The following is a 12,497-nucleotide window of genomic DNA, read 5'->3' as shown; positions in this document are numbered from 1 at the left end:
ACTCCATCCTCAGCCAAGATCAGGAGCATACACTCCATCCTCAGCCAAGATCAGGAGCATACACTCCATCCTCAGCCAAGATCAGGAGCATACACTCCATCCTCAGCCAAGATCAGGAGCATACACTCCATTCTGAGCCACCATGAGGAGCATACACTCCATTCTCAGCCAAGATCAGGAGCATACACTCCATTCTCAGCCAAGATCAGGAGCATACACTCCATTCTCAGCCAAGATCAGCAGCATACACTCCATTCTCAGCCAAGATCAGGAGCATACACTCCATTCTGAGCCAAGATCAGGAGCATACACTCCATTCTCAGCCAAGATCAGGAGCATACACTCCATTCTCAGCCAAGATCAGCAGCATACACTCCATTCTCAGCCAAGATCAGGCGCATACACTCCTTTCTGAGCCAAGATCAGCAGCATACACTCCATTCTCAGCCAAGATCAGGAGCATACACTCCTTTCTGAGCCAAGATCAGCAGCATACACTCCATTCTCAGCCAAGATCAGGAGCATACACTCCATTCTAAACCAAGATCAGGAGCATACACTCCATTCTCAGCCAAGATCAGGCGCATACACTCCTTTCTGAGCCAAGATCAGCAGCATACACTCCATTCTCAGCCAAGATCAGGAGCATACACTCCATTCTAAACCAAGATCAGGAGCATACACTCCATTCTCAGCCAAGATCAGCAGCATACACTCCATTCTCAGCCAAGATCAGCAGCATACACTCCATTCTCAGCCAAGATCAGGAGCATACACTCCATTCTCAGCCAAGATCAGGAGCATACACTCCATTCTCAGCCAAGATCAGGAGCATACACTCCATTCTCAGCCAAGATCAGGAGCATACACTCCATTCTCAGCCAAGATCAGGAGCATACACTCCATTCTGAGCCAAAAGGTGACGCTTGTACTGCATTCTGAAGCAAGAACAGGGTGTGCACTCTGCTCTCTCTTCTGACTTCTTTAAATCTCTAAATCCTAGGCCCAGGTTGAAGATGCCGCAATCCTTTTTTGAAAGTTTTTAAAAGTGTTTTTATCACCTGCTCTGTAAATAGAACTTTAATCATATACAGGAGGCTCCTACAGGGTATTGAAGGATATCAGCAGAGCAGGAGATGAGAAATTCTAAATTAAACAAAATTTGCAATACAGGGAGTGTAAACATTAGATGACTCTTAACAGGAAGTGTTTAGGAAGGCAGTTTAAGTCACATGCAGGGAGGTGTGACTAGGGCTGTATAAGCAAAGTGATTTTACTCCTAAATGGCAAAGAATTGAGCAGTGAGACTGCAGGGGCATGATCTATAAACCAAAAATGCTTAATTACTATAACGTTGTTATAGTACTTGTACATTTTGAAACTTTCAAACCTAAGAGACACAGCTTCATAGTGTAATATAGTTTGTGTAATATGTCTCTACTTGCTGCATTCCTCACCCTGTGTTTTAAATAATTTTATCCAGGAATCAATGCCCTTGTTTAGTTTGATAAATTCAGTGCATGATAAAACATGTGCTCACTATCAATGTGTTATTTGTACATTGTTGCGAACATCATTCGTGTTTGTGTTATTGACTGCAGATAATTTCAGCCGTTGCGCCTGCGGGTGCAGAAGAATTGCTGTAAATGTGTTCAATACATAGCGTCTCGAGCCCCTGACTGCCCATACAGTGAGACACAGCGCAGGTTTGGGGTGACATGGTGGCAATCTTTTATATGGGACACAGTTCAAGAACCGAGATTTAAATGGCATTATATGTCCGCTACACATTCCTCTCAGTAAAATATGAGCTGTGTATTACAAAAATCACAGGATTCTTTCTGAGTTTCCCAAATTATACTGTTCCACTAACTGTCGAAACAATGCACACGTTTAACTACACTCGACATGCGCGTAAAATGGCCATTATTTGTGGCAAGTCAGGTGAAGGGGAAAATAAGTGTTGGATCTTGACAAATAACAGAATTTCTGTAGATTTTCCTTTCACCATCCCCTCTCAACGTGTTGGCCATCTGTAAATAAGAGGATTGTCTCATCAATATCTCTTTGTATTTTCATATTATTCTGAGCATTCGTCCTTGGTGGAAATTCAACTTGAATCCAATTCTTAATGATTGTGGGAGAGTCTCATTCAGCTGTTTGGTGGAGGGGGGGGTAGTTTTTTTAATGACTATGTTAAAAAGAATCGTTTGCATCTGTTATAGGAGTGAGCAATAATCTGTCTCGCAGCATGCTCCCAGTAGGGTAAATAGATGCCAAGCCCCCGTATCATGAATAAGGCTGCATTACATGGCAGTGGTTGCTCTGTCCACTTCCATGAAATTGCAGCAAACAGGCGCAGATTCCTACCCATTAGTAGAAGGACTTGTCAACCCCAATCCAGAATTTTTACAGTGCAAGAAATGTCTTCCCTTTTAAGTGCAAAACCATAATATTAGCATTTCCCCAAGTGCTCTCTGTTTTAGCCTGTTTCCTAATTAGAGGGATGATAAGAGGCGCGCTGATTGGCATTATAAAGCGCTAGCTTGGCTTTATGTCTCCCAGGTGAGCTGTATGCACCGTTTCTGAAGATACCTCTCTCCTTCATTGTTCCTTAAAGTTTCCATCTGAGGAGTTAATACAGATAAAAAGACATGAGAGAGAGTTTCCTCTGCCAAAGCTCATCACTGGGATCTTTTATCACAAATACAATCTATACAAGTTAGTTTTTTTCCACCCTTTTGTTTCTGAGGGTTAAAAAAGAAAAAAAAAAAAAGGGAAAAAATCCTTCTGTCAATGGACTGAATGTGTCATTAGAAGCCATGGCGTCTCTACAAAGGTTAGCAGATCTAACTGTCAATACCGGGAGTGGAGTGGAGTGCGGGAGAGGGGGAGCTCGGAGCTTTTGTGTGAAAGAGATACTTTGATATTTTGGAATGTTAGAAGGGTGAATGTGAGAAATTGGAGGTTGGGGATCCAATTACCCAACCATAATTGGGGGCTAGGGAATAAGTTGCAGTCCTCTCAACTCACCGCAGATCAATTATGTTAAAAGAACATCTGTAAGTAGAACTTAATGAGGTCCATTACAGCAACATGTACAGCCTCCTCTAGCAGTACTTGTCAGCTCCTTGGATGAGCTAGAAGAATCTGCTAACTAGGGACCTGGAGAGCTGTTTAAATAGTGAGTGCTGGCCCATTCAGGCTGCTGTCTACAGGAAGAGGAGAGTAAGGCGGCTACAATTACTCTTTCCGGGATCTGAGAGTGGACACCTGAACCCCCACCCCCCACCCCCCATCGTTCTTTCTTATGGAGTTTGTTTCATGATAGACATTTATTAAGCTTGTTCCTCTATGAAATTACGAGCTATCTTTGCCGCACACACTGGGACTACATACAAATTCACAAATATTAAATATTCCAGAAAAGCCCTCCCACATCTTTTATAGAGGAGAACCCCAACATTTCGCTCTGACTTCCCAAAAGACAAGGTAAGTTATTTTAAATCTTTTATTTTGGGGGAGGGTTTGGAGGGGGAGCCCAGAACTCAGACACAAAACTCTTTAAACACCTGTTTGCGAACAGCAAAGGAATTATTTTGTAAATCGAGATGGGGTCGTTATCACAAAGCACCAATTTTATTCAGACCCTTCATTTTGCAGCGATGTTAAGAGTGGGATGGGAATGGAAAAGGTGGAATGAAATGTCCCAGGTTGGATTTCACGGGGAAAATACAAAGATTTGATGCAATAATTGAGGCAGTAACTATTCTACTTGGATGAGTGAGCAAAATCCCAATTTCTTTTGGCTTTTTGTGCTGGGAGAGGGTGTAGACAGTGCCGGGTGGAGGGGATGGGGGAGTGGGGTTAATAGTGTTTTCTTAAAGAGTCATGAGAGAATGATTAAACGAGGGCTCACCAGCTCACTCAGAAGACTTTCATTGTCTGATCACATCTGGGCTGTACATTACGCGGGAGCCTCTTCCACATCGTACTGTGAATAATTCATACGATTAGGAAGGAAAAGTGCTATTCTGTATCGCACGCCTCTCTTCCAGATTTAAAAGAAAAAAAATGTCTGCTGCAAATTGCATGATTTGAAATAATTTAATTCATGACAAAATCTAATTACTGTCAGGTAATACTCTGTCAGTTTTAATGTATTTCATCACTCATAAGGAGAGGAAGAGCATTTTATGGACGCTCTAATTAGCATTACATTTTATGGTGCTAACTTTCTGCTTTTGGTAATGCTGATAAGGAGCACCAGTCTCCGGCAATGAGAGGGTTTCTAAATGGAAACCAGTCTCCGGCAATGAGAGGGTGTCTGAATGGAAACCAGTCTCCGGCAATGAGAGGGTGTCTGAATGGAAACCAGTCTCAGGCAATGAGAGGGTTTCTAAATGGAAACCAGTCTCCGGCAATGAGAGGGTGTCTGAATGGAGCAACAGTCTCCGGCAATGAGAGGGTGTCTGAATGGAAACCAGTCTCCGGCAATGAGAGGGTGTCTGAATGGAAACCAGTCTCAGGCAATGAGAGGGTGTCTGAATGGAAACCAGTCTCCAGCAATGAGAGGGTGTCTGAATGGAAACCAGTCTCCGGCAATGAGAGGGTGTCTGAATGGAAACCAGTCTCCGGCAATGAGAGGGTTTCTAAATGGAAACCAGTCTCCGGCAATGAGAGGGTGTCTGAATGGAGCAACAGTCTCCGGCAATGAGAGGGTGTCTGAATGGAAACCAGTCTCCGGCAATGAGAGGGTGTCTGAATGGAAACCAGTCTCAGGCAATGAGAGGGTGTCTGAATGGAAACCAGTCTCCAGCAATGAGAGGGTGTCTGAATGGAGCAACAGTCTCCGGCAATGAGAGGGTTTCTGAATGGAGCAACAGTCTCCGGCAATGAGAGGGTGTCTGAATGGAGCACCAGTCTCCAGCAATGAGAGGGTGTCTGAATGGAAACCAGTCTCCGGCAATGAGAGGGTGTCTGAATGGAAACCAGTCTCCGGCAATGAGAGGGTTTCTAAATGGAAACCAGTCTCCGGCAATGAGAGGGTGTCTGAATGGAGCAACAGTCTCCGGCAATGAGAGGGTGTCTGAATGGAAACCAGTCTCCGGCAATGAGAGGGTGTCTGAATGGAAACCAGTCTCCGGCAATGAGAGGGTGTCTGAATGGAAACCAGTCTCCAGCAATGAGAGGGTGTCTGAATGGAGCAACAGTCTCCGGCAATGAGAGGGTTTCTGAATGGAGCAACAGTCTCCGGCAATGAGAGGGTGTCTGAATGGAGCACCAGTCTCCAGCAATGAGAGGGTGTCTGAATGGAAACCAGTCTCCGGCAATGAGAGGGTGTCTGAATGGAAACCAGTCTCCGGCAATGAGAGGGTGTCTGAATGGAAACCAGTCTCCAGCAATGAGAGGGTGTCTGAATGGAAACCAGTCTCAGGCAATGAGAGGGTGCCTGAATGGAAACCAGTCTCAGGCAATGAGAGGGTGTCTGAATGGAAACCAGTCTCCGGCAATGAGAGGGTGTCTGAATGGAAACCAGTCTCCGGCAATGAGAGGGTGTCTGAATGGAAACCAGTCTCCGGCAATGAGAGGGTGTCTGAATGGAAACCAGTCTCCGGCAATGAGAGGGTGTCTGAATGGAAACCAGTCTCCGGCAATGAGAGGGTGTCTGAATGGAAACCAGTCTCCGGCAATGAGAGGGTGTCTGAATGGAAACCAGTCTCAGGCAATGAGAGGGTGCCTGAATGGAAACCAGTCTCAGGCAATGAGAGGGTGTCTGAATGGAAACCAGTCTCCGGCAATGAGAGGGTGTCTGAATGGAAACCAGTCTCCGGCAATGGGAGGGTGTCTGAATGGAAACCAGTCTCCGGCAATGAGAGGGTGTCTGAATGGAAACCAGTCTCCGGCAATGAGAGGGTGTCTGAATGGAAACCAGTCTCCAGCAATGAGAGGGTGTCTGAATGGAGCAACAGTCTCCAGCAATGAGAGGGTGTCTGAATGGAAACCAGTCTCCAGCAATGAGAGGGTGTCTGAATGGAAACCAGTCTCCGGCAATGAGACGGTGTCTGAATGGAAACCAGTCTCCAGCAATGAGAGGGTGTCTGAATGGAAACCAGTCTCCGGCAATGAGAGGGTGTCTGAATGGAAACCAGTCTCCGGCAATGAGAGGGTGCCTGAATGGAAACCAGTCTCCGGCAATGAGAGGGTGTCTGAATGGAAACCAGTCTCCGGCAATGAGAGGGTGTCTGAATGGAAACCAGTCTCCGGCAATGAGAGGGTGTCTGAATGGAAACCAGTCTCCAGCAATGAGAGGGTGTCTGAATGGAAACCAGTCTCCGGAAATGAGAGGGTGTCTGAATGGAAACCAGTCTCCGGCAATGAGAGGGTGTCTGAATGGAGCAACAGTCTCCGGTAATGAGAGGGTGTCTGAATGGAAACCAGTCTCCAGCAATGAGAGGGTGTCTGAATGGAAACCAGTCTCCGGCAATGAGAGGGTGTCTGAATGGAAACCAGTCTCCAGCAATGAGAGGGTGTCTGAATGGAAACCAGTCTCCGGCAATGAGAGGGTGTCTGAATGGAAACCAGTCTCCGGCAATGAGAGGGTGTCTGAATGGAAACCAGTCTCCGGCAATGAGAGGGTGTCTGAATGGAAACCAGTCTCCAGCAATGAGAGGGTTTCTGAATGGAAACCAGTCTCCGGCAATGAGAGGGTTTCTGAATGGAGCAACAGTCTCCGGTAATGAGAGGGTGTCTGAATGGAAACCAGTCTCCGGCAATGAGAGGGTGTCTGAATGGAAACCAGTCTCAGGCAATGAGGTGTCTGAATGGAGCAACAGTCTCCGGCAATGAGAGGGTGTCTGAATGGAGCAACAGTCTCCAGCAATGAGGTGTCTGAATGGAGCAACAGTATCCGGCAATGAGAGGGTGTCTGAATGGAAACCAGTCTCCGGCAATGAGAGGGTTTCTGAATGGAGCACCAGTCTCCGGCAATGAGAGGGTGTCTGAATGGAAACCAGTCTCAGGCAATGAGGTGTCTGAATGGAGCAACAGTCTCCGGCAATGAGAGGGTGTCTGAATGGAAACCAGTCTCAGGCAATGAGAGGGTGTCTGAATGGAAACCAGTCTCCGGCAATGAGAGGGTGTCTGAATGGAAACCAGTCTCCAGCAATGAGAGGGTGTCTGAATGGAAACCAGTCTCCGGCAATGAGAGGGTGTCTGAATGGAGCACCAGTCTCCGGCAATGAGAGGGTGTCTGAATGGAGCAACAGTCTCCGGCAATGAGAGGGTGTCTGAATGGAAACCAGTCTCCGGCAATGAGAGGGTGTCTGAATGGAAACCAGTCTCCGGCAATGAGAGGGTGTCTGAATGGAAACCAGTCTCCGGCAATGAGAGGGTGTCTGAATGGAAACCAGTCTCCGGCAATGAGAGGGTGTCTGAATGGAAACCAGTCTCCGGCAATGAGAGGGTGTCTGAATGGAAACCAGTCTCAGGCAATGAGAGGGTGTCTGAATGGAAACCAGTCTCCGGCAATAAGAGGGTGTCTGAATGGAAACCAGTCTCCAGCAATGAGAGGGTGTCTGAATGGAAACCAGTCTCCGGCAATGAGAGGGTGTCTGAATGGAAACCAGTCTCCGGCAATGAGAGGGTGTCTGAATGGAAACCAGTCTTCGGCAATGAGAGGGTGTCTGAATGGAAACCAGTCTCCGGCAATGAGAGGGTGTCTGAATGGAAACCAGTCTCCGGCAATGAGAGGGTGTCTGAATGGAAACCAGTCTCCGGCAATGAGAGGGTGTCTGAATGGAAACCAGTCTCCGGCAATGAGAGAGTGTCTGAATGGAGCAACAGTCTCCGGTAATGAGAGGGTGTCTGAATGGAAACCAGTCTCCGGCAATGAGAGGGTGTCTGAATGGAAACCAGTCTCAGGCAATGAGAGGGTGCCTGAATGGAAACCAGTCTCCGGCAATGAGAGGGTGTCTGAATGGAAACCAGTCTCCGGCAATGAGAGGGTGTCTGAATGGAAACCAGTCTCCGGCAATGAGAGGGTGTCTGAATGGAAACCAGTCTCCGGCAATGAGAGGGTGTCTGAATGGAAACCAGTCTCCGGCAATGAGAGGGTGTCTGAATGGAAACCAGTCTCAGGCAATGAGAGGGTGTCTGAATGGAAACCAGTCTCCGGCAATGAGTGGGTGTCTGAATGGAAACCAGTCTCAGGCAATGAGAGGGTGTCTGAATGGAAACCAGTCTCCGGCAATGAGAGGGTGTCTGAATGGAAACCAGTCTCCAGCAATGAGAGGGTGTCTGAATGGAAACCAGTCTCCGGCAATGAGAGGGTGTCTGAATGGAAACCAGTCTCAGGCAATGAGAGGGTGTCTGAATGGAAACCAGTCTCCGGCAATGAGAGGGTGTCTGAATGGAAACCAGTCTCCAGCAATGAGAGGGTGTCTGAATGGAAACCAGTCTCCGGCAATGAGAGGGTGTCTGAATGGAAACCAGTCTCAGGCAATGAGAGGGTGTCTGAATGGAAACCAGGCTCCGGCAATGAGAGGGTGCCTGAATGGAAACCAGTCTCCAGCAATGAGAGGGTGTCTGAATGGAAACCAGTCTCAGGCAATGAGAGGGTGCCTGAATGGAAACCAGTCTCAGGCAATGAGAGGGTGTCTGAATGGAAACCAGTCTCCAGCAATGAGAGGGTGTCTGAATGGAAACCAGTCTCCGTCAATGAGAGGGTGTCTGAATGGAAACCAGTCTCCGGCAATGAGAGGGTGTCTGAATGGAAACCAGTCTCAGGCAATGAGAGGGTGTCTGAATGGAAACCAGTCTCCAGCAATGAGAGGGTGTCTGAATGGAAACCAGTCTCCGGCAATGAGAGGGTGCCTGAATGGAAACCAGTCTCAGGCAATGAGAGGGTGTCTGAATGGAGCACCAGTCTCAGGCAATGAGAGGGTGTCTGAATGGAAACCAGTCTCCGGCAATGAGAGGGTGTCTGAATGGAAACCAGTCTCCAGCAATGAAAGGGTGTCTGAATGGAAACCAGTCTCAGGCAATGAGAGGGTGTCTGAATGGAAACCAGTCTCCGGCAATGAGAGGGTGTCTGAATTTAGCACCAGGCTCCGGCAATGAGAGGGTGTCTGAATGGAAACCAGTCTCCGGCAATGAGAGGGTGTCTGAATTTAGCACCAGTCTCCGGCAATGAGAGGGTGTCTGAATGGAAACCAGTCTCAGGCAATGAGAGGGTGTCTGAATGGAAACCAGTCTCCAGCAATGAGAGGGTGTCTGAATGGAAACCAGTCTCCAGCAATGAGAGGGTGTCTGAATGGAAACCAGTCTCCGGCAATGAGAGGGTGTCTGAATGGAAACCAGTCTCAGGCAATGAGAGGGTGTCTGAATGGAAACCAAGCTCCGGCAATGAGAGGGTGTCTGAATGGAAACCAGTCTCCAGCAATGAGAGGGTGTCTGAATGGAAACCAGTCTCCGGCAATGAGAGGGTGTCTGAATGGAAACCAGTCTCAGGCAATGAGAGGGTGTCTGAATGGAAACCAGTCTCCAGCAATGAGAGGGTGTCTGAATGGAAACCAGTCTCAGGCAATGAGAGGGTGCCTGAATGGAAACCAGTCTCAGGCAATGAGAGGGTGTCTGAATGGAAACCAGTCTCCGGCAATGAGAGGGTGTCTGAATGGAAACCAGTCTCAGGCAATGAGACGGTGTCTGAATGGAAACCAGTCTCCGGCAATGAGAGGGTGTCTGAATGGAAACCAGTCTCCGGCAATGAGAGGGTGTCTGAATGGAAACCAGTCTCCAGCAATGAGAGGGTGTCTGAATGGAAACCAGTCTCCGGCAATGAGAGGGTGTCTGAATGGAAACCAGTCTCCGGCAATGAGAGGGTGTCTGAATGGAAACCAGTCTCCGGCAATGAGAGGGTGTCTGAATGGAAACCAGTCTCCGGCAATGAGAGGGTGTCTGAATGGAAATCAGTCTCAGGCAATGAGAGGGTGTCTGAATGGAAACCAGTCTCCGGCAATGAGAGGGTGTCTGAATGGAAACCAGTCTCCGGCAATGAGAGGGTGTCTGAATGGAAACCAGTCTCCGGCAATGAGAGGGTGTCTGAATGGAAACCAGTCTCAGGCAATGAGAGGGTGTCTGAATGGAAACCAGTCTCAGGCAATGAGAGGGTGTCTGAATGGAAACCAGTCTCCAGCAATGAGAGGGTGTCTGAATGGAAACCAGTCTCCGGCAATGAGAGGGTGTCTGAATTTAGCACCAGGCTCCGGCAATGAGAGGGTGTCTGAATGGAAACCAGTCTCCGGCAATGAGAGGGTGTCTGAATTTAGCACCAGTCTCCGGCAATGAGAGGGTGTCTGAATGGAAACCAGTCTCAGGCAATGAGAGGGTGTCTGAATGGAAACCAGTCTCCAGCAATGAGAGGGTGTCTGAATGGAAACCAGTCTCCAGCAATGAGAGGGTGTCTGAATGGAAACCAGTCTCCGGCAATGAGAGGGTGTCTGAATGGAAACCAGTCTCAGGCAATGAGAGGGTGTCTGAATGGAAACCAGTCTCCGGCAATGAGAGGGTGTCTGAATGGAAACCAGTCTCCAGCAATGAGAGGGTGTCTGAATGGAAACCAGTCTCCGGCAATGAGAGGGTGTCTGAATGGAAACCAGTCTCAGGCAATGAGAGGGTGTCTGAATGGAAACCAGTCTCCAGCAATGAGAGGGTGTCTGAATGGAAACCAGTCTCAGGCAATGAGAGGGTGCCTGAATGGAAACCAGTCTCAGGCAATGAGAGGGTGTCTGAATGGAAACCAGTCTCCGGCAATGAGAGGGTGTCTGAATGGAAACCAGTCTCAGGCAATGAGACGGTGTCTGAATGGAAACCAGTCTCCGGCAATGAGAGGGTGTCTGAATGGAAACCAGTCTCCGGCAATGAGAGGGTGTCTGAATGGAAACCAGTCTCCGGCAATGAGAGGGTGTCTGAATGGAAACCAGTCTCAGGCAATGAGAGGGTGCCTGAATGGAAACCAGTCTCAGGCAATGAGAGGGTGCCTGAATGGAAACCAGTCTCAGGCAATGAGAGGGTGTCTGAATGGAAACCAGTCTCCGGCAATGAGAGGGTGTCTGAATGGAAACCAGTCTCCGGCAATGAGAGGGTGTCTGAATGGAAACCAGTCTCAGGCAATGAGAGGGTGTCTGAATGGAAACCAGTCTCCGGCAATGAGAGGGTGTCTTAATGGAAACCAGTCTCCGGCAATGAGAGGGTGTCTGAATGGAAACCAGTCTCCAGCAATGAGAGGGTGTCTGAATGGAAACCAGTCTCCGTCAATGAGAGGGTGTCTGAATGGAAACCAGTCTCCAGCAATGAGAGGGTGTCTGAATGGAAACCAGTCTCCGTCAATGAGAGGGTGTCTGAATGGAAACCAGTCTCCAGCAATGAGAGGGTGTCTGAATGGAAACCAGTCTCCGGCAATGAGAGGGTGCCTGAATGGAAACCAGTCTCCAGCAATGAGAGGGTGTCTGAATGGAGCACCAGTCTCAGGCAATGAGAGGGTGTCTGAATGGAAACCAGTCTCCGGCAATGAGAGGGTGTCTGAATGGAAACCAGTCTCAGGCAATGAGAGGGTGTCTGAATGGAGCACCAGTCTCAGGCAATGAGAGGGTGTCTGAATGGAAACCAGTCTCCGGCAATGAGAGGGTGTCTGAATGGAAACCAGTCTCAGGCAATGAGAGGGTGTCTGAATGGAAACCAGTCTCCGGCAATGAGAGGGTGTCTGAATGGAAACCAGCCTCCGGCAATAAGAGGGTGTGTGAATGGAAACCAGTCTCAGGCAATGAGAGGGTGTCTGAATGGAAACCAGTCTCCGGCAATGAGAGGGTGTCTGAATGGAAACCAGTCTCCGGCAATGAGAGGGTGTCTGAATGGAAACCAGTCTCAGGCAATGAGAGGGTGTCTGAATGGAAACCAGTCTCCAGCAATGAGAGGGTGTCTGAATGGAAACCAGTCTCCGGCAATGAGAGGGTGTCTGAATGGAAACCAGTCTCAGGCAATGAGAGGGTGTCTGAATGGAAACCAGTCTCCGGCAATGAGAGGGTGTCTGAATGGAAACCAGTCTCCGGCAATGAGAGGGTGTCTGAATGGAAACCAGTCTCCGGCAATGAGAGGGTGTCTGAATGGAAACCAGTCTCAGGCAATGAGAGGGTGTCTGAATGGAAACCAGTCTCAGGCAATGAGAGGGTGTCTGAATGGAAACCAGTCTCCGGCAATGAGAGGGTGTCTGAATGGAAACCAGTCTCCGGCAATGAGAGGGTGTCTGAATGGAAACCAGTCTCCGGCAATGAGAGGGTGTCTGAATGCTGAAGCACTCATTGGGTTAATCCCTTCCCAGGCATCTGTTGACATGAGAATCTTATTGCCATAGTCCAAACAGAGTGCTAATTACTAAGAATGATGTCACTGTAGGTAGCGGAATAATCCCATCATTTAATTAGTTGAATGATTTAAACAAA

At 48.3% G+C, this 12,497-nt stretch overlaps 1 protein-coding gene across 2 annotated transcripts in view; it reads left to right on the top strand.

Moving 5' to 3' along the window:
• The first annotated feature begins 3,348 nt into the window (after positions 1-3,348).
• The window catches only part of LMO3 (LIM domain only 3), a 91,825-nt gene continuing 82,676 nt past the window's right edge, over positions 3,349-12,497 (top strand). Inside the window, exon 1 of one of the 2 annotated variants that reach the window (XM_063446617.1) lies at positions 3,349-3,492. The gene's annotated coding sequence lies outside the window, so the exon portion shown is untranslated. Of the gene's footprint in view, positions 3,493-4,081; positions 4,139-12,497 lie in introns of those variants that run through there. The other variant, XM_063446620.1, reaches the window with a different exon arrangement.

This window comes from Pelobates fuscus, chromosome 3, assembly GCF_036172605.1.
Source record: "Pelobates fuscus isolate aPelFus1 chromosome 3, aPelFus1.pri, whole genome shotgun sequence".
In the NCBI taxonomy this organism is placed as follows: domain Eukaryota; kingdom Metazoa; phylum Chordata; class Amphibia; order Anura; family Pelobatidae; genus Pelobates; species Pelobates fuscus.
Note: the sequence above shows the minus strand (reverse complement) of the source record. Positions and strands in the feature narration are given on the sequence as shown.